The sequence below is a fragment of the Heterocephalus glaber genome, unplaced genomic scaffold (genome assembly GCF_053883595.1).
Source record: "Heterocephalus glaber isolate CG9 unplaced genomic scaffold, H.glaber_assembly_v1.0 deba00000122, whole genome shotgun sequence".
Classification (NCBI taxonomy): domain Eukaryota; kingdom Metazoa; phylum Chordata; class Mammalia; order Rodentia; family Bathyergidae; genus Heterocephalus; species Heterocephalus glaber.
Window position 1 is genome coordinate 28,199,051 of NW_028258138.1, and position 16,993 is coordinate 28,216,043.

Genomic DNA, 16,993 nt, shown 5'->3' on the forward strand with positions numbered 1-16,993 from the left:
TCATTTCATCCCTCTGAGGCTCTCGGTTTTAAAATGTTAAAAGTATTCAGGCTAAAATCTTTACATGTTGAAGAAAAGAGTGCAAAAAGAATCATAGGGTCTTCCTCCTTTTTCTAGGAAAAACAGCATTTGAACACAGGAAGGGTTCTTAATTTGAGTTCAGTAGATGAGATTTACATAATCTCTAAACCCTTTAAAATTGTATCCAGTGGAGCAGGCGGCCCAGGCCTGTAATCTCAGTGATTCGTGAGGGTGAGGCAGAAGGATGATAAATTCAAGCCCAGCCTCAGTTCTTCCCTGGGTTCAATTCCTAGTACTGCAAGAAAAAAAAAGTACCCAAAACTACATAGGTCAATAGATTCATCTGTTATTATCTTGAGAGAGGGGCCATTATCATTATTATCATATTATCAAAAGAATCTTCAAATCAAAAAATAGTTATTTTTGAAGATGGTTTCTCATCCTTTTTTTATTGCCATCTTTCAAGAAAGTATATTTTTCATGAAGATTCAGTGTGTGATGTCCCAGATAAAAAGAAGGAAAAATAGAAACAAAAGTTTCATGAAACAACATTTACTCTAATTTCATGCAGTGTATTCTAATTTTAAAAAATTTTATTTTCCTTTATATTTGAAATAGTAGCCTTGACCCACAAAATTTATTTCACAAGTCATTAGTGAGAGTCTACTGAAAAAAACAACAACTGAGCCACATTTTCACCGATTTTAAATAAGGAATTAGAATCCATTGAGGAGGAGAGGTATAGAATCTAACCCCAAGGTGGAGACATAATTCAGGCAGACATGAGCTTGTGTATATTCCAACCATACTGAGTAACCTCTAATTGTACACATGCTTCGGAATAAGTCTCACATTTAAAAAATGCATAGGACGGTAAAAAGAGGTGGGAGTTTGTGCGCATGGCTATGTGCATGCATTTGTGTGCCACTGAGCTTCAGTGGGGGCAGAGTGTAGAGGGTGAGGAGTAGAATTGTTTGATGTTTCACAAAGGAAGTTCTCTGAGAGTACATCCTGTGGTGAATCTACAAATTGCCTACAGAACTTCACACAGCATCCTGTGGGTTCACTGAATGGGGAGACAGCCACTACGAGCAGAAGATCACTGCACTCTGAATCAAAAGAACTGGGATGAAGTCCTACTTCCACTACTTGGGCAAGTTACACAAGCTCTTTGAGCTTCAACTCATTCTCTAAAATGAAAAAAATAAAGGAACTATGTCCACATAAAGGTTTAGAACAAAGAACAAATGAAATAATGATTAAACAAACCTGGGGACTCTATTGTCTTCCCGTTAAACTAAATGTTACTAATTGAGAATTCCCATTAACCTAGAAGCTATTTTCAAATAATCCATGTTCCTTCAATAAATATTTTTTCAGACTAATAACTGTACAGTCTTCATAAATGCATTTCATTTGCAGACTGTCACCTCTTTTTCTTATAGCTCATCCACTTCATCTACTCAGAGAGGAAAGGCTTTAATTTCTTCAGAATCTTACTAGCAACTAGCAGCCCCTTAGGATGGTGGGAAATTGTTTGTTTAATGAGATGAAATGACCGAACTGGAGAATAGAATTAATGACACAGGTACCTTTGATCTAGTAAAAAAAGCTGGACTTCAGAGGCAGAAAAAACCATTGTTTAAATCTCAAAACCTTAATTCACTCTCTATGTATTATAAACTCTGTTGTCTCCCCCAAATTCACATGTTGAATTCCTCACAGCCAGGACTTCAGATTGTAACTGTATTCAGACACAGGGTCTTTAAAGAGTTAATTACATTAAAATAAAACCATTCCTATGGTCCTAATTCAATATGACTAGTAATATGTCTCCTTATAAAAATAGGAGTCTAGGACACAGACACATGAGGTAGGAGGACCACAGGAAGACACAAAGAAAAGATAGCAATCTACAAGCTAATGAGAGAGACATCAGAATGGAATCTATTTTGATGATACATTGATCTCAGACTTTAAGCTTCTAAAACTATAAGAAACTAAATTTCTGTTGTTTACTCCTCTTAGTCCTCATTACTTCGTTATGATAGTTCAAGTAAAGTAATAGTTATATCTTCAGTATGTCACATGAATTAATCTGATAAAAGCTACTTTATAAATTGCTATAGGAATTGATACTTTTTTCTTTCTTTTCTCAAGAGACAAAGAAGAGGAGTTTGTTGTAATCAAGGTAGGCAAAGCATTTACAATTTTCAAAATATGGGCTCTGAACTGAGAAATATGTCTGAACTGCGAAAATGGAAACCATCCTCATATCATTTGCTTAAATCTTCTTGTTTGTCCCAATCTTGTTTTGAAATATGTCTGGTTTTCTCTGCTGGGCAAGAAGAGATCTTTGAATAAGGGAGAATCCTGTGACTGGAAAATTGTGGCAAACCTGAATTTTCACTTGATTTCACAAATGGGCTCACAGTTTTAACCGTGGAGAATTTAAGGACCTTAAGTGTTAGGTTGGGACAGAGGTTCAAGAAAAAGTTCTCACTGAACTTTGCAGAACAAGATTTTAGAAGAAATGCTATAGCATTATGTTAGGATGTTCTTTTTTGGGTCTCCAAATCTTAAGAATTGCTTTCAAATCCATGTTGTTTCTTTTTAATAAAATGTTAAATGATTTAAGGCTTATAATGAACAAACATGAGAAGTCGAAGCCTATATACTAATAATCAAAACCCCGATTTTTGTCATGTGAAGAAAGAACAATGCCGTACTATTTAGCTTCCCTGTTATGGGGACAAAGTGACTCCCCCAACTTAAAGGAGGAGAGATTTAATTTTGCTAACAGTTTCAGGCGATTCAGTGCATGGTTGGCTGCATCCAAGGTATAAACATGATGGAGGGTATGGCAAAGTAAAAATGCTTTGTTCTTGGCAGCTGGAAATCAGAGCAGAGGAAACATGTCAGAGAGGATGGGGTTAGGGACCAGATAGAGATGTCAAAGTCAGGCCTCCACGATCTACTAGATACACCAAGATGTACTTTACTGATCACTTGGAGGTTTCCAAACCAGTAAAGTTGACAACTCATTTTAACTGCCAGAAGTGTATATGGCATAGATGGATACTGATGCAGATATAGACAGATATAGACATAGATATATAACATATAGATATAGTTATAGATGAGCTAGAGATAGGGATAGGGATAGAGATAGACAGACAGACAGACAGGCAGGCAGACAGGCAGATAGAAATTGCCGTAAGAAGATAGTGCTAAAGAACCCAGCTAGGTGGATAAGCTGGAAAAACTTTAAGAAGAAATATTTTAGTAGCTACCCAATTAAAGGTAGGAGTCATCAGAACAATTTTAAGGAAGTGTTTCAGGATAAACAGCATGTTTAAAGATGAGACAAGTATACATGCTTTAGGAAGAAAACACTACCATAAACCTGGGTTGGAGTGAGTAAGAAAATATAAAAAGTGAAATGGGAGAAGTAGGCAATGGGGTCAGAATAGACAGAGGTTGATTGGTCAATTTCCCCCGAACATTGGACCAGAATTTTATAAGGAGGGGAAACACAACTCAATATTTGTTTTTCAAAAGGTAATCAGAGCTACTGTGTGGATTAGATGGGATTCAGAATAGAGCCAAAAACCATTTTTTAGACTAAATGAGGGACAATAGTGACTTAAACTATCAAGTTGGTCTTGGATATGGAACTCAGTGAACAATTTGAGTTTTATGTTGTAGATAGAATCGATAAGACTGGTAGTGATCTGGGGCAGGGATATAGCTCAATGGTTCTGCTACCTGCCTTGAAAGCACAAGGTCCTGAGTTCAATCTCTGGTACCAAAAAAAAAACAAAAACAAGACTGGTAATGATATAAGCATGAGAGAAAGGGATGGCCAATTTACTGTTAAAATGAGGAAAGAAAAATTATCTACCACACAGGTTCATGGTGAGTATTAATTAAGATAGTGCATAACAGGGGCACAAAGGATGCATTCATTGATGTAAGCTGTTATTATAAAGATAAATGCAACAATACACATTTTAAAATTGTTTTACATCAGTATAAATTACCCAGAAAGTGAGTTCTATGGCTTGGATATGGTTTGTGTTTCAGAATTGAGACAGAAAAACCGTTGAGAGGTGAAACCTAGTGGAAATGATTAGGTCATGGGAGTATCACCCTTAGAAAAGATTAATTTCCCTCTCTAAAAGTGGGTTAGGTTTCATATGACTGGGTTAATTCTCACAAGAGCAGATTGTTATAGAGTGAGTCCATCCATGTGCCTGGCCCTTTATACATAAGGTTGGCTTCCTTTCTGCTTCTCTACCATGTAGACATCCAACCATAAGATTTCACTTGAAACCACAATGCTGTTTGGACTTCTCAGTCACCTAATCATGAACCAAATAAGTCTCATTTATACAGTAGTTCTCTTTGGATATTTTGTTATCAATGGAAAATGGACTAAGAAAGTGAGCACCTATGTGCTCGTTTGGAGTTGAAGGAAATTGAGGGATGATCATTGGCTAATTTTGATCCCTCAAAATTTTCCTTCAGATGCACATACATTCTTGAAGATACTGTCATTTTCTCAGTTTTGGATGACTGCATTGTAATTTCTCCAAATCCTATTAACAACCTCAATCAGAAAGAGAATTTCTTAGCTTCTGAATACCCAATAGAGACCCGAAAAGGTAGCAGAATAAACAAATATTAAAACTGTAATTAAAAGTTCGTTTCCACTGGCTCACAAGTACAAGATCTCAAGTTCAATCCCTGGCACACACACAAAAAAGATCATTTCCATGAAAGTAATTATAAAGTGGGCACATTCCTTATTTTTCAAACAAATAATATTGATTGAAGAATTTGGCTAAGCTAACTTCTTGACTGTATAGCTTGATATAATCCTGAGAAAGACAAATGTAGTTTTTTACAAGCCAAATTCTTAAACTTGTAAAGATATCATTTTCTTAACATGACCATAGAAATGACCAGAAAGATCCAAGAAATCAATGAGTGTTATTTGTATTCTGCAAAAACAGAAAAGGCAAATTCCAAGAGTTCTATACAGGAGATAAAAACACAGATCTCTCCTAGAAACTCTTCCAAAACAATAAATCTGTACCTCCTCATCAGGCTTCTGGTTATTTCCTCAAGCAAATAATTTCTGAAGATAACTCCCCCTCAAGATTTCTGGAAGAGTCTTTCGCCTCTTGTCATTCTAGTTGTTCTTATGGTTTTAGTAATGACCAAAGAAGGAAGCATAGGTATTTTAAAATAGTCCAGACTTGAGTCAAAACAGTGAGGCAGAATTTCTCAAGGTCTTTGGCAGTTCGATCTGTAAATATACCATTAACCCTTACCACAGAGTGCACTCCGTAGAATTTTCTAAGATATAGAACAGACTCAGTGAGTCACCTGATCTGATTTTCATTGATTTATTTGAAAAGTTTATGCAACTATTAATTGGTTAATATTTATATCCATTGGGGTGAATGAATTCTATTATCCCTGATTACAGTTCATATTACAATATTATCTCAGTAACTTTTCTGACTATTTACTGTGCCCTCTGATCTGCAAGGATGTCCTATTATATGACAACTTGTAATTTAGGCTTGCTATTGATTTTTTTAAGTCTTTATGCTAGCAGATTTTTCTACTAACAAGTAAAATTCTCCCCTGCCAATCCTCAAGATAAAAGGGTTCAGCCATTCCAAGGATACAAAAATGTTAAATCAGCCCATACTGGCCACAGGTTGCCCTAGTGCTTTCTATAGAAGTATAAGGAACACTTGTGCCACCTTCTAAGCTAAGAGAAGAACTAAGACAATGAGTGGGGATCAATGAGTGACCTTCCTATTGTGGTGATGATGGCCTCCCCTGAAAGAATGTTTGTTTGGAAATATAACTAACTGTCTCTCTATTACGATATATTGCTAGCATCTGCCTCCTCTAAAGTAAACCTCTATTCGTTTCTAATGTTCTACACCTGTCTCAGTGTGCTTTAAAAAATGTGTGTTAAACTGAACTTAACTGGTTTAGAGCAAGAATACTATGACCATTTGGCTTTCTCCTTTTCCCAAATTCAATAAAATGGCTGCTAACGTGCTTATTAATTTTTAATTGGTCTCAGCTGAGAGTGGCAAAAGGGTGAGTATGACGAGAATTGATAGTGTATTTTTTTTGTTCCCGGGTTGTGGGGTCTTGGCCATAGAAGAGAGTGGCAATGAGCCAGAAACAGAAGCCAAAATGGTACAAAGAGGAATCTCTGCCTTATACTAATGTATCCTGTACTTTTTACTCAAAGCTAGAACATGAGTCCTAAAGACAGTAACTAGCTGCAACCAATATTCTGCAGTATTCTGATAGGATTAGCATAGGCTCAGAAATCAAGGACAAAAGAGAGTTGAAACACCTAAACTTTCTGTTATTACATTTTAAAACTTACCTCCAGAAAATCTCTTCATTTTTCTTTCTTAATTCAGATCTGTTGACACATTTAAAAATAAGAATTGTACTTGATATGAGTCACGAGTTTCTTTTTTGAGTCCATGTTTGTAACACCTGCACTGACATAACAAATTGAAACATAAAAGTAGGGAGTGGTTTAACATAAAGCAATGAAACACAGGACAAGAGCTCAATTTCAGAAAAACATCACCCATGCAAGGGACAGGGCCAGGAACAGCTCATGCTAGATACAAGGGTGGGGAGTAAGGCTCTTATAGCTCTTATTAAAAAGGGAATAGTGGTTTCTGAGGTCCAGGATAGTGAGGCTTTTGTTGTAGCAGTGGTTAATTTGCTATTATTACAGTACAAATCACACATATACACTATGTATATTACTTATAAAAGTAGCAGATACCCATACATGTCTCCATTGATGATTTTTTGCATAATCAATAGAAAATGTCTCATAGAGGTTTAAATGTTAAATTTGGATTGGTGAGCTGTGACACTAGTACCACAAGGAATTTGTAGCACATTCTGTTCTCTCTGCTCTCTCCCTTGACTTTCTTTATTTCTTTCTTACTTTTGTGTCTCATATCCATTCCCTCTATCGTTGAGAACTACCATCAATACGTTGTGCCACAATCTAAACTCAATAATGAAACAGAGTTAAAATAATAGCCACATATTTCTTGTGATTTGTACACTTCAATGAGCAACGGGCTAGTAATTAAAGGACTTATGTATGCACCCAAGTTCTGCTAATGTGTATCCCTGAGATTAGACAGCCTCTGAGGTCATCTTATCTTCCATTTCCCATCTATAAAACAAAAGTAAAACAATTCTTAACTTGCCATGCTGAAGGCTACAGGACCAAATCATGTCATGTATATCTATGTAAGTGCTATAAAATATCCTGGAATTAATACTAATGGTCAATAAGTATGTATTTTATTCAATTTTGGGAGGGTGAGTATTTGGGGTTTTGTTTGTTTGTTTATTTGTTTTTTTGTTTGTTGGTAGTTCAGGCTGGCCTTGAATTCACTATGGAGCCCAGGCTGGCCTCCAACTTGCAATGATCCTCCTGCCTCAGCCTCCAAAGTGCTAAGATTACAGGCATGTACCACCACACCTGGTTTTTAATATGTATTTTAAAGTGAAAATATAACATAGGGTGATTAGTTTGAAATATAAAGATAAGAGATACAAAATTATTTGCTGGAACTAAATCAAAATTAGGATAATATAAGCAATAAGAATGTTTAATGTAACCCTATTTACACTGCTTCTGAAGTATGGTAAAGTTAGTGTAGCATTTGAATATTATCAATATATTGTGGATTTAATATGTAAAGTTTGTTTGACTAACAAATATCACAGATGCATCTCAAGACCATAATCTTAAGTGAAATAAACTAGACACACAAGTTTAGATATTGCATTGTTTCTCTTGTGTGAGGAAACCAAAGTGTAAATAAGGAGCAAAATAGGGGATAGATATTGAGAAGCAGGAAGAACCTGTTCAAATGAGAAAGGGAACAAAGGAGAGGGTGAGGTGCCAGGAAGGAAAAAACATTTTTTAAAAATAAAATAGAAGGAAAAAATGGAAACAGCTTTTATAAATTGGGAGGGGAGAAAGCTTTGAAGGAGGGAAGAGGAATGGGAGAAAAAAAATTAAGATACATTATGAACAGGTACAAATTCCTCATGATGAATGTGATCATTATGTATGGCAAACGTACTAATAAAAATAAATAAATTTTTAAAAATCACAGATACTAAGCTAATTTTGAGAAAGCATAATACCACCTTCCAGTGACCCCTAATCTTCTCCCACATATTTCAATTTCATTTTCCAGTCATTATGCATTGCCTTCAAGGCTATAAAGAAAGGAAGAGAAAGGATGAGTCAATAATGAATATTTGTACCAGAAAAATAGACAGCAAATTTGATGATTGTTAAGACGAATATCACATGTAAAAACAAGTAAGACAATTTTTCCACCCTAGTTGGCACTTTGAAAACTCTCAGCATTCAAGTTGGAAATCTCTTTGTTAAATTATACCAAGAAAGTGGAATAAATTCAGAGAACAGCTACAGAATTAAAAATAAATAAGTAAGTAAAAGATTGTGCAAGTGGCATGATCTTAATTATGAGAAAAACAAAACAACTAACATGGTAAAAGGTCAAGGAAATATAGAAAACTGAATCATTTTACATAGCAAGTATAGGACAAACTATCACACATTAAAGAACTTATGAGTAGGACTTGTTATTGCTAAGGAAAATACACAGAGGTATATTAATTACTCAGTTTCATTTGAGTGTGAAGAGGTCCTATATTTAAGAACAGACTTGAGGTTCATAACTGTAATCATCTCGATGCCAATTTGCTTGATATGTTGAAGTCACCTCCATTTCTTTTTTTTCCATGAACAGTAGAAATAAAGATGCAAATATTCTGGATGATATCTCTCAATACACATAAAATGCTGAAGTATAAACAGTGCAAAATAAAGTTAGATATTACTGAATACACAATCTTTATTTTATTGCTAAATTATTCTAAATCTCATGGAAATGTAGCCCCTATGGTATTGTAAACAATAACACCCAAAAACCATGACTGCCAGGAGACTATTTAATTATGTTTCATCGAGAATATCATGACTTCCATGTTTATGCACAGTGGGTAATTTATTTTCACTTTGGACTCTGCACAGGAAGTGGTTATTCCTGCCAAAGATGTAAAGTTTCCCCTCCCTGTCGATGCTGCTGAGGTTGCTGCTACTACAGACAGCAGCTGCCAAATAGAACATAGATCCAGATGGAAAACTGGGACATGAAGGGAGTGTCACAGCATCACATGGCCACAGAGAGCATTTGCTGAGATTCTGAACAAAATCAAGTGTTCTAAAGGAAATCAATCAAGACAGATTCAGTACTTTATGCACTCTGGTTAAAGATATAAGCATAAAATAAAAGATGATGACAAAGAAGTAAGTTGCAGCCATTCCTTGAAGACCACTTGGGATAAGAGGATATAAAGAACACCAAAACAATGACTCCAGACTAGACCAGATAAATTTTTTCAACTTAGGTAGGATTATTACTAGTATCTCAAAGAGTAAAAACTTGGTATAACAAAGAAAATGTTATTATTTTCAGGTGGTCTAATTTTCTACCTATGTGATAAAAAACCTACAATGATTTTTGAACCAATGAGTAAAATCCATAAATTGTGTATCTATAGGAAAATATATGGAAATCAATAATTTTTCCTTATGAAAAATGTAAGAAAGATGGAAAATAAGATGGGAAAAAAGATCCAATTCATATTAATAACAAAATATGGTAATTTCTAGGTATGAACTAAACAAAAAATAATAAAAATTATAAGGCATTATAAAAGAGCATACATGGACAAGCATATCATTTTTCCAGATGGGAAAGCTTAGCCCCATTCAGGTATATTTTCCCAAAAATAAGATAAACATAGTGATATTCCAAACAGAAGCCTGACATTCTTTTGAATTTGACAAGGTGATACAAAATCTAAGAAAAAATTTTTAAAGAATAACAAGAAGGTATGTGGCCTATCAACTATTCAAATACATTTCCTTGTTATTGTGAATGGAAGGTCTAGTACAAATATAAGAACAGATGAATAAATGAATAGACAAGAATAGAGTTCAGAAAATAATGCAAGAATTATATATTAGAATCTATAAATTATGACTTTGATATTTTCCATGAGTAAGAAATGAATGTTTTATTCAACAAATAGTACCAAGATAATTAGAAGTCATTTAAAAAAGAATAGTTGAATACTTTTATCACATTTGTACCATGACAGATTAAACTGTAAATATAAAAGCAATAAAATTAAAAATGGGCTAGAAAGTAATCAAGGAGAAATTTTTGTAATAGCAACAATACAAGTAAAAATAATAGACATCTCTCCCATGTATCCTATTGGCAAAATTTAATAGTTTAGGGTTGCTTTAAAAACAAAAACACAGATATTTTCTTGTGTTGTAGGCAAGAGTAAAAATAGGTCTATGTAAATAGGGAAGGGTGGAGGGGGTGAAGGGTGCATAGGTAATGGGGGAAAAAATAAGAACCAAGATATATCATGTTCAGGAACAAACACCCAGTGATAAATGTAAATGTATTGTATACCTAAAATGTACCAATTAATATATAAATAAAGAAATAAATTTAAAAAATGTTAAAAGTGTTGGGCTGGGAATTTAGCTCAGTGGTTCAGATGCCTGCTGCACAAGCGCAAGGACCCAAGTTCGATCCTCGGTACCAAAAAAAAAAAATTAAAAGTGTACATACTTTACAAATCAACAATTGTACTTTAAGAATCTATTTTATAAATATTAGTCAAAAATTTGTTATAATAGCTTAACACAAGAAACCAAAACCACCAGGAAGCATTTAAATCATAATAGTTATAAAATGGAATAATGTGCAGTCATTTAAAAGAGTGAGGAAAATAACCTAGAAATATGTCCTGCAGATATTTATAAATGCTAAAAGCAAGCTTCTCACTAATACATAGGCTCAGTTCTATTGAAAAGATAAGTTGGTTACTAAAAGGAGAGCATCTAAATTGGCTGATACTGTGATCCCCTTCCCTATATTTCATGTCCTTGCATTTACAGTAGGCTTTGTCTCCAGGAATGAACAGTTTAAAACGCAGAGGCGTGGTGGAAATTCAGATGGATGATATCCCCATGAAGCACTAGGCAGATGTGAAGACCAGAAAACCAGTTGCTGAGACATCACTCTCATTGAAAACAATGTAATGTATAAGTTCTTGGCAGATGAATCCACCCTTCCTCTGGGCCAGGCTACTCACTGGTTAACAGTTCTCAGCTTCATATGGGTTTTGATAAAATCAGCACCATGAGAATAAAAATACAAAAGGATTTAATACTAGAATAAAAATAACTCCTTAAGCAACCAAGGAAAATTATTTAAAATAAAAATTATCAAATTGAAGTAGGTAGGTATTTAATCTAAGAATTCTGGATTGGAACTCGTGAAAACAAGCAATAAAAATTGCTGAAATTAAACAGAAAAACAAACAAAAAAATCTTAACATGTAGCCTAAATAGCCCCAGTTGAAGAGAAATTGTAAAAGGAAGATAGAAAATTTTTCATAGAATTCATCACAAATGAATAAAGATTTGGACAGAATTTATAGTCATACAATTCATACAATAATTTACAGTGCTTACAGTGAACTAGAGTTGAAGAGGGATGGGAATATGTAAATAATATTTTGAGTGATTAAAACTGCTTAGATTATAAATGCTTTAAAATTTCATGTGTAACAGGGAAATATGTATGTAGAAGTATGAGTTCAGTTGTACACAGAAAATATTTTTATCTTATGAAATCTTAAGTTAAAAGATCCTTACAGTTATCTTTCTAGGTTGTTACCCAAATCAAGGGAATCTTTTATTGGCTCTTAAAATTACTAGTCTTTTAGTCAAAAGAAGCAAACCCAGGTGAATAGAACCCCTAAGAAAATTCTTAGTAAGACTTAGTTTGCCTTATTTACTACTATCAGTTAAATAAACTTATCACCTTAATTTACCTCTACAGATTTCTACCAAAACACTAGATTTTTTTTTTTTTTTTTTGGTATCGGGGATCGAACTTGGGTCCTTGCCCTTGTGGGGCAGGCGGCAGAACCACTGAGCTAAATCCCCGGCCTCCAAAACACTGGACTTTAACACAAAGAATTTACTTTCCTCTACTGTAATTATCACATAAGTCTTTTTTTAGATCGGTGATGGTCTCAAAATAGATGGATTATTAGAGTCTAAGTCATTACCATAAGAAATGCAATCATGAAGAGATCATCTGGATGATTCAAGGAGATCTCTACTTATCATCTTGGACATTTAGTCCATATGATGAATTTATTTATATACTACAACTATTTCCTAGTTCTTTCCAATTGTTTTATTAATAGTCTTATCTTAAATGAAAAATGAGAATCTCATCTTCTGTTTAATTAACCACAAGTCACTTTCAGACAAAAAATAGTAAAGATTTCCTCCTTAATCTAATATAAGGGCAAGAATTTTATGGTATTTTGTGGAAAGGGCATCTGGAAGGGATCCATACAATTTCACCTGCCACTTTTTCCAATGTCAAACTTTGTTTGTTTTGAAATTGTATTTTGGAGACCCAGGATTTAGCTCAGTGGTTCCACCACCTCCCTTACAAGTGCAAGGTCCTGAGTTTGATCCCTGGTACCAAAAAAATTTTATTTTGGGGTTCTTGAATCAGCTATATACAGTCTCACCTCAGGCCAGAATACAGAAACTCTACTCTCCCCTATATCTAATTTTTGAAAGACAGAGGAGAAAAGCAGGGTATTTGAGAAAGGTGCTCCTGTTGGAATGGGTCCCAGAATGGCAGGGCCAAAGTAGACTGAGGCAAGAGTCACCATGAGCAGTGTTGCCAAATGAGATAGCTGCGCAGAGAACAGACAGCACTCACTTAAACTGTGTGTCAAGTGATGATATTTTTAATTTTTCATATGTAAATAGACAAAAGCTATAAATAGTTAGATGTTTAAATGAGCTACAACATCTGCAGTTTTTGAAATTCTTTCATGAACCCTAATAATGAAGCCAATAATTTAAAAGAAAATCTGCAGGTAAAAGAATTCTTGGTAAAGAATGGATTATTACAGAAGTTTTTTCAAAAGCAGTATCTTGTTACTGGCATTCCCGTAACCTAGTAGCAGCTTTTTTTTTTTTTTTTTGCATTCGGAATGAATATTTTATTACTAGATTATAAAAATAATTTTAAAACAGAACTTAAAACACTGTCCAAAGCTTTAATATGATACAAATGGGAAAATTAAACAAATAATTACACTTTTATGTACAGATAGCCTGTACAGAAGCACTCCATGTTTCTGCCAATATTCCATGTCCTCAGTTGCCTGAGCAAAATGCATAAGGGAGCTGCAGGGCGGGGGGAGCGACACAACACAATACCTTTGAGCTATTTCAAAGAGCAGCTTCTCATCTTTCAGGTCTCATGAAGAGGAGAAGGGACAGAAAAATGGATTATTAAAGTTATTTATTCTAACTCACTGGTCTTGTGCGGGAGAGAATTCTGGTTTGTGGCTGAATCTGATCTCACAACTGCCAATAGCTTCCAACTTTCAAGACTTATATTGGATTGAAAACTAGAACCTCCCACCCTTTTCCTAGAGTAAATGACCCAGTAACATAGGAACTCTCTACTTTAGGAAAAGGGTCTGGATCAGGAACTGGGAATCAGGGGGAATGAGGATGGTTCCCAGCCCAGTTCACCTGATGTGCTCTCCTCAGAACTCAGCCCTTCAGGCCAGTGTCACAACCCCAGGAGCCCAGAGTTGTATTTCTTTTATCTCCTTTTCTTTGAATTTCTGAAAGTATTTTCCCCTAGCAGCTTTTGAAAGAAATGCCTAAGCTAATGTATGCAGGAGCAGCAAGTCTCCCTGAATTTTCCACATAGTTGCTTCATGTCTCTGCTTTCCTCCTCTTACAAAGATTTGACCTCCCAAGTGACATTCATTTTACTAATATCACCAAAACTAGATAAAAACAATGTCAAGCTGGAAATGATATGAACTGTGAAGGATTTTTTTCCTTGTATTTCCTTAAAAGAACTCTAAAGCCTCAATGCTGTCAATGATAGGTTTTAAAGGTTTTGCCCTTTTAGAGGAAAAACCAGCCATCTGTGTTTCTCTTCCTCTGCAGGCAATGGAACACTGTTCAGCTCTATTATCTTGAAAACACTTCTTTGATTATTCTCAAGATCGCATTTCTCAGTCTGGCAGTGTTGTTGAGCAATTTATGTTCTTCAGAATTAGAATTACTGTCCACAGGGAATCTGGCTCCCCCTGCCCCTTTAAGTCTTTTTTTAAATGTACTTTTGAGATAGAACATTTGGGATATTGCCCATGTCAAATGTCATATACCTCAGAAAAAGCTTTTAGTTATCTAAAGGCGAACAAAGGAGAGAGACAGAGAGACTCTTTATTCTCATTCGATAGTTCCCCATCTTAACGTTGGGAGCTGTCCCTGCTACCCATCAGGAATCTAGTGGTCATTCTCTCCTTTTATCATGATTTCAGACACTGATTTCTTAATCATTCAAACTAAAGTAAGAATGACTTTAACCCTTATAACTGTTTCTGAAGAATTTGCATTTAAGCATTGCTTCTAATTGGGTAAACATTATTTTTGTCCTACATTAAATTAATTTCAAATGTTATATAAAACTTAGGGGTGATTATGAATTTTTATTATATTCAATGACCTTTTCTATTTAGAGCTAATTGAGAAGACAATATAATAGATTCAGACAAGTATGCATCCTTCTAGAGAATTAGCACCCTGAATGTACCAGTTCAACCTCCATTTTGTTGGGCCACAACTTTCTTTCTCTTATTTTTATTCAGTGCTTTTCTTGATCCTTTTTCATTCCCTTTCTCAAGAATCTAATTTCTTAGGGATAAAAACTTATCCTGTGCTTTCTTCTCTCCTTAGGTTTATCAAAACTCCTAAAAGCTTAGAGAATACTATATCTTTGTGGTTAAAATTCTGCTTTCCAAACCCCTCTATCTCTATGTACCTACTACATGTGCTGGCATTACTGAATGTATAAAAGTATCAGAAAGGTTTGAAAATAAGAATAGGGAACTGAATGGGATGAGGGAAAAAACCCACCAGTATCCTCAAACCTGAAAGGTAAACTACATACAAATATTTATCCTCCTTTTCTTACTTCTCACTGCCTCTAGGCCCTGAAAAAACAAAGATAACCTGGGTTAAGAGGCAGAAATTTCACATCATGAAACGAGAAAAACTCGCTTACACATTCTTTACCCATTCCACATCATGGCTTCCAGGCTGTAGCAAGCCAGAATTGATAAAGGTTGTTTAGTGAAACCTGAAATATCCACAGTAATATACTAAATTGAATATATTACCAAAATAATACTGATTTTGAGTGTAAAAGTCATCAGTGTTCTACTTTAATCAAAAAGAATTAAAAAATGGACAATTCCAAGGAATTCGATGTTTAAAATTTAAAGGCACAGTAGAAAAAAATAGATGTACAATGTCATTAGCAAGTACCCTAGTGACAGGGGTACACTAACATACTTCAGAATAAGATGTAGTTTGTTCTTTTCAAAAGAACCATTGTTTGTTTGTTTGTTTGGTACCAGGGATAGAACTCAGGACCTTGTGCTTTCAAAGCAGGTGGGGTGCCACTGAGCTAAATTCCTGGCCCAAAAGAGCCATTTTTGCAATAGAATTATATCCATGAAGTAAGACACTGCTATGGTTTAGCTCTGGGGTGTCCCACAAAAGCCTCATGTGTTTGGAAGGTGAGTAGATCACGAAGGCTCTAGACTTATCCAAGGACTAGCCCACTGATGGGTTCATAACTGTTAGGAAGTGAGGTCTGGATGGAGATGGGTTACTGTGGCCAAGAACTGCAAAGGTACATTTCCCTCCCAGCTCATCTGTTCTCTATCTGCTTACTGGCCGCCATGATTTGAGCAGGTTTCCTCCATCCAGGCAAGTTGTCCAGCAACTGTAGCCATGAGCCAAATGAAATATTTCCTCCTTTAAGTTGCGGGTGTAAGATATTTTATCCCAGAGACAAGAAAAGTGTCTAAGACATATGGCAATGACATTGATATTTCTGTTCATCAGCTAATCTTTGTTTTAAAGCACCCAAATATAAATCAGAGATGAATATATTAGATATGAAGAACACAAAAGACTTTAAAATGGCTCACTTCAGTAATTAGTAAAATGTCAATAATTTACATTAAATCTCAGTGAAAGGGCAAAATACAAAGAGAATGTCAGCAGCTTTTATTGCCTGATCTTCAGTCCAGGATGGAAACAGCTTTGGACTGAAGAAAAAAAATCCCTAGAAAACTGTTCAAGCCTCAGATGAGAGGATGAAAACAATTTTGAGTCATTGGAGAATGAACATTACTCATCTTCGTTGAATTACAAAAGAGAAAAGTATTGATAGAATTATCACAACCAGATGGCTGTGTGAAAAGGACAGGGTGCTACCTGTATTCTTTCTGTGAATCAATGGATTTTTGGGCGAAGCATTTATGCCATAAAATGAAATTACTAGAGTTCAGAACTTCTGGTTTAGATAACCTTAAAATGTTCTTTATGTCACTTCTATCAAAAAGTAGAGTGTAAGTCTGGCCCTCACCCTTAGATATGTACTAACATTATTGATTCTTTTAAGTAACCGAATCAACAAAGATGCTGCATTAATTTTGAGTGTAGGTTAGAAAATAGGAGAGCAAAGTCTTGTATCTGCCTCTGTCTGTTCTGAAACATGCCTTGGAGCCCTGAGTTTCCATGTAAGAGTCCCAAAGACCCTAATGCCACAGCACTGAAGGGAAACAGAGACTATATAGACAGAGATGCCTGAGAAGTCACTCAGTTCTTCTGCTGTTTGAATTTCCCCAG